Source organism: Equus asinus, chromosome 1 (genome assembly GCF_041296235.1).
Source record: "Equus asinus isolate D_3611 breed Donkey chromosome 1, EquAss-T2T_v2, whole genome shotgun sequence".
In the NCBI taxonomy this organism is placed as follows: Eukaryota; Metazoa; Chordata; class Mammalia; order Perissodactyla; family Equidae; genus Equus; species Equus asinus.
The window spans coordinates 151,140,082-151,146,007 of NC_091790.1; positions in this window are offsets into that span (position 1 = coordinate 151,140,082).

Below are 5,926 nucleotides of genomic sequence, written 5' to 3' on the forward strand. Positions count from 1 at the left end.
AATCCATAGTTACTGGAAGGTACAAATTATAAATTTCAAGGACAATCTAAATCAGACATAAGAAATTCCTTGTTATAAAAGCTGTGTTAGCACTGTGTCTTTTAACAAATTATAGAGGTACCTGAAATATAATGAAAGAGAAAAACTCTGATTATTTTAGTGGTTGACCCAATTGATCTAATTATAAATATTGAGAAAAGGTGCCCATACCTTTTTGTTTTTTTAGAAAGCTGAATGTGGTTTTTTTTTCTTTTTTTTTTAAAGATTAGCACCTGGGCTAACAACTGTTGCCAATCTCTTTTTTTTCCTGCTTTATCTCCCCCAACCTCCCCCCCCCCGTACACTGTTGTATATCTTAGTTGCATGTCCTTCTAGTTGTGGGATGTGGGACACCGCCTCAACGTGGCCTGACGAGCAGTGCATGGCGGCGCCCAGGATCCGAACCCTGGGCTGCCGCAGCAGAGCGTGTGCATTTAACCACTCAGCCACGGAGCCGGCACAAGGTGCCCATAATCTTATTTCAAAAACACTCCAGGATGCTTCTACGTCACACTCTGTTGACATTTTAAGTTACTTAGCAGGAAACTTTTTGATATTTATCCTTCCATTTGCTAAAGTTCCTTAGTTTCAAAGCCCCTATGGAACTGCAAACTTATAGTCACTGATTTAGTAAGGAAAATAGACTCAGCTGCATAAGAAGCAGGGTCTGAGTTACACTGGATTTCATGCAACACCTTTGCCATTAAGGACCATTAGAAAGATTTTTTATTTAACATCTACATATTGCATTGAAAAGCAATTCATAATATTCCGAGGGAGTGAGGGTTAAACAAGTTTTCACTCAGGAATTCTTTTTCATTAAATATTTGAATTACCATTTGGAAAATATTTTCCAATTTCCCCCTGTCATCTCCTTCCCCCTTCCATCCTCACGTAATCCCTGTCTATGGCAGTCTACATTTAAGAAGGAGGTATCTCTAGAACAATGTTTACATCCATGTCCATGTCCATGTCCATGTCCATCTGCATCCCTTACCTAATAAGAATAGGATATCTTGCCAGAATATTTACTCTAACCATATATAGTTAAGTGATATTTTCTTCACCAGATAGTTTTTGCACAAAAGTAAATATTTTATTTGAGCATAATTAATATTGCTTTTCAATTTGAAAAGTCTAATGAAAAAATTGTGTATTTTAATCTGCTTTACAAAATTTATCTTTATTTTTATTTATTCCTTTTCCTTTCCTTCTTTCTACTCTACCTGATATCTTTTTGATCATTGCTCTGTCTTCATTTAAATAAATAGAGCATTTAGATTCTTATCTTATGGATTACCTTACGGCTTTGTATTCCTTGTATTCTAGTGGTTCTGTGAGGCAAAATCCTTCTGACAATAAGGTTGGCCACCCCATACAACTGTACTACTGTTCTTAAGGCACTTACATGGTGGAACAGGTAGTGAAGACTAGGAGCATCTGTTACTGCCATAACACTTCCATGTAGCTGACTTTGCTAATTGCAGGAGATAAATTTACATGGTTTGGCTAGTTCTCATAAGTGCCCAGCATATACCTGTCCTTCAGCTGTCCTCTTGCTATAACAGTTTCTTATTCTAAAGATTCTAAAACATCCCTGAACAATCTGCTTAATAAGTAAGAGGAGGTCATTAAAATTTATAGGCAACTTCTAGATTCAGAGCAGCAACTGAATACAACTTTTGAGTGTCTTGGTTAAGGAAGAATTTATATTCAAAATCCTTGATGAGTTTCTTAACCTAGACAGGAGAAGAAGATGCAATTAAGATGTGTTTCCCCTGTGAAAAGTGGGAGATTGTTGAACAGTATTAAAAGTTGAACAGCTGGCCACTGTTTATGAAAGCAGCCGGGCTCTTATCCATAAGACAGGAAAGAGAATCAAAAGCCAAAGTCTCCTTCTTTCAAGATACAGCTGGAAGATTTTCAAAGTTCAGGGAAATTTTTAAACCTAGGGTAGATGCACCTTTTCCCTCCTTGCAGATATAGGAAAAATAAGAGTAAGAAAATCTCTTTTGAGCAAAAATATCTTTATCAATTCTACAATTTATATTCTACCAAACACACGCATCACTTTTGGGCAAAAATATTTTGTTAACTTTTAACAGAAGTAAGAACAGATGAATGATGTGGGCACTGTATAAAAATAAGAGAAACTCAAATTGATTAATGTAAAATGGGGGAAAAGGTATAAAACAAGCAGTATAGCAAAGAATTAGTTGGCTGAAACAAATTCATAACTTTAGCAAGAAGTAATTTTTTTCATAGTAAAACAAGCAAACGTCTAAATCAATTGTTTGAAATCCTTGTGACCTATCTGTGATATGGTAGATCCAGTGAGTTCTGTGGCCAAAGGGATTTACTCAGAAAAGGAGCTCTGGACAGGAAAATTAAGGAGGAAGTAAACTGAATGTTTCATTTTGACATTGTCCTATTGATCAGTTAAATTTTATTCCTTCATGTGGTAAATATGTGTCTACTGGCAGAAAAAGTTTTGTCTATATCAAACATGAATAGGAATCAGAATTAGAGGTTATTTGAGTAACCAAGAAAAAAATCAAGGTTAAAATACGACTTGATCCTACAAATAAACTTCCCTCTACTAGGCAGTTGTATTTTGGAAGTATTAAAATAACCCGATTTTACCAGATGATGTGAGTCTTGCAAAAGAAGTACCTGGTTCTCCAACAGATAAATGTGAATTTGTTCTGAGTCCTCTCCATACATGATATCTGTAAACATTCTATTCGATGCTTTTCTTTCTCTCTAGAATGCTACTACACTCCAATAAAACAGTTGATCATTATTTTGGGCATGGGAATTTAAACCTTGTCATGGAAAAATGCTTTTATAAGTTTTACAATGAAAACAAAACTGTAGATTTATTTCATTTGTTCAAGTGGGTTAAATTTGAACTCAAAAGAAAAGATATCAAAACGAAATGCAGCATGAGATGAACAATGGCTTTTAAAACATGCGCACATATCAACACATCTAGGTTTTCAAATAAATCAGATTAAATTAGTTATTTCATTTTATACTCATCCTAAGCTACTTGGGAAATATGCAGAAGGATTTGTCCTTAGATTTAAAAAATAAGAGTGCAGTTGTTCATTTCTTTTTTGAGGAAAGCAATTTCCAAGCCTTGTTATTAGAAATATCCTAAGAGCGTGACCAATAAAGCTAAAGATTTGGAATTTCCTTTGAGTAAAAACAAAACAAAACAAACAAACAAACTTCTCATATAGTCGCTAAGTCTCCTACGATATGGAGCATTTACAGTAGTTCCTCCTTGTCTGTGGGGCATGCATTCTGAGACTCCCAGTGGATGCCTGAAACCACCAACACCAAACGTTATATATACTATGTTCTTTCCTATACATACATACCTATGATAAGTTTGATTTATAAATTAGGCACCATAAGAGATTAGCAACAATAACAATAATAAAATAGAACAATTATAACAATGTACTGTAATAAAAGTTACTGTACATCTTGGCAATCTCAGCATATGATTTTTTTCTTTCCTTATTAAGTTGAGAACTTTCACCTTTTCACTTAAAGGAAGTAGTTTACAGCTTCTCTTTGGCATCTCTAAACTTCCAGCATTGCTACTCTTGTACTTTGGGGCCATTATTAAGCAAAACTAGCATTAGTTGAACATAAGCCATTGCGATACCACGATCATTGATCGGATAACAGAGTGGGCTACCAAGTGACTAACGAGTGGGTAGTGTATGCAGTATGGAAACACTGGACAAAGGGATGACTCATGGCTCGGGTTGGATGGAGAGGGATGGTGTGAAATTTCATCACACTACTCAGAACAATGCAAACTTATGAACTGTTTATTTCTCAAATTTTCCATGTAATATTTTCAGACAGCAGTTGACCAAGGATAACTGAGACCGCCAAAAGCAAAACTGCAGATAAGGGGAGACTACTGTATTACTTTTCCTCTGTTATCATTCTTTCTCACTGTATCAAGCATTCTTTGAGTCAAAATCAATATGCAGTGAATCTTGGTTTCCTAACAACTAGTGTACTTGCAGATACAGAATAAATGGTTTTAGTTGAGCCAGTTCAGTGGAAACCTGGATTTCCTGCTGGGGTAGGTGGGATTCTAGTGAGCGTAGGAGAACCCTGATGTGAGACAAGGCAGCTCTGCAGCTTCAGGAAAGCCAGGGAAAGATGGGTGGTTGGGGATCGTCCTGGGAGCTGGATGATGTCAGAAGCTATCGTGGAAGTAGCTCTGCAGAGAAGCCAAGTGCACCTCACAGCAAGTGAAAGGAGCAGTGTGTTGTAAGGTGCACACGCTTGGCTCTAGCCTTTTTGTCAGTAGAACAAATGTGGTACCACCATGGCACACAGAAGGGAAATCCATGATCCTGTCTTTTCTTCTTGCCTTGGATCAGCCCTCACTTGGCCATCCTCAAGGTAAGTGGGCTTTGTGGTATCCTAATAGTCTAGCCATTCTGAGCCACTAACATTGCCAAACCCAGAGTAAAAGTAGTACCAACATGCAACAGAATCCAATTCTACTATGTAGACATATTATAGGTTATTTCTACCAAGTGGCACAGACTTTTGGTGGAATAATTTGCTAAAATTAACAGTAAGCAACTTTCAAGACTACAAATAATATGTTTCTTTAATCCTCACATATTCTGTCTAGATTAGGTAAGCTTTCTGAGCACTGTTTTGAGGAGGAAATATATAATATGGATGTTGAATTACTGGCAGTGATAGAGAACAGCAGTAACTGAAGAGATTTCCAAACAAAAGGCAATTACCAAAAGACATATTTCATCTCACTGCTCTCTAACGATAAGCAGGCAGCACATTTATCAATCTACATTGGCTTGATATTAACAAAACTGCAATCAATTTCGAAGCTTGCTGACTTTTATAAAAACTATTAAAGAAGTAAAAACGTAACATATACACATATCAATCCACAAAGTAGATGACTTACATATTTAGAATTGTATTGTTTTCTTAATTATGATTTTTCCCATTTTACTGGGAATACATTTTATGATTTTGTATCTGCTTTAGTTAGCTCTTTGAATAAAAAGTATTACTTCTAAATATATTTTATTGATAAATCAGTTTTCGCTTTTCTTTAAAGAATCCCACATTGGAATAAATGATTTGTTTGCTCCATTACAATAGGCATAAGACACCAACTACTTTTTATCTAATTTTATTCGTGGATCTGACTCCTGATCTTTACCGTTTTCTCCTTCCCTCCATCTCAGACCTGTGTTGCTGACATTATGTACTGGTATATGAATTTGGGTTTTATGCTCTTAAAGACGAACAATACTTCTGTTGAACTCCAGCTGAATAATTCGAGAAGGCTCTCAATAACCAATTGAGCAAGATTAATTTCAATCTGGCCCTGCAGAGAGTTCTACCCTGTGGCAGAAAGTGGTGTTTTTGGAACAATGTTAGACACTCTTTACTATTTTGCTGTCTCCTGACAGAAATTAGTAGTGAAGGTCTTATAGAGTAATTTATCAACAGCCTTTCGAATTCACACTTTTACAAACCGTGTATCCTCAGTTGAGGGAATATGTTGCCTGCTATTTTGCATCAAAATGTTAGGGGAAGGCAGATTCTGACCGGGGGAAGTTTTTCAGAGTAATTGATCTGGGTGACTTGGACTTTGGTTAGACTCCTTGAGGCCTAGTCTTGAAAGAAGCTGAAAGGACCTGCAGTAGGGCTCTCAGTGATCCTGCAAGATGTGTAAACACAGATGCAGCAGGCGGAGGCAAGCAGCCCAGCAAAGACCCGGGCCAAAGTCAGAGCACTTAGCACATTGTGAAGCAAAGTGCCCATGCAGGCCTCAGAAAATAAACAAACTGTTGTGTGCTTGTGTTTT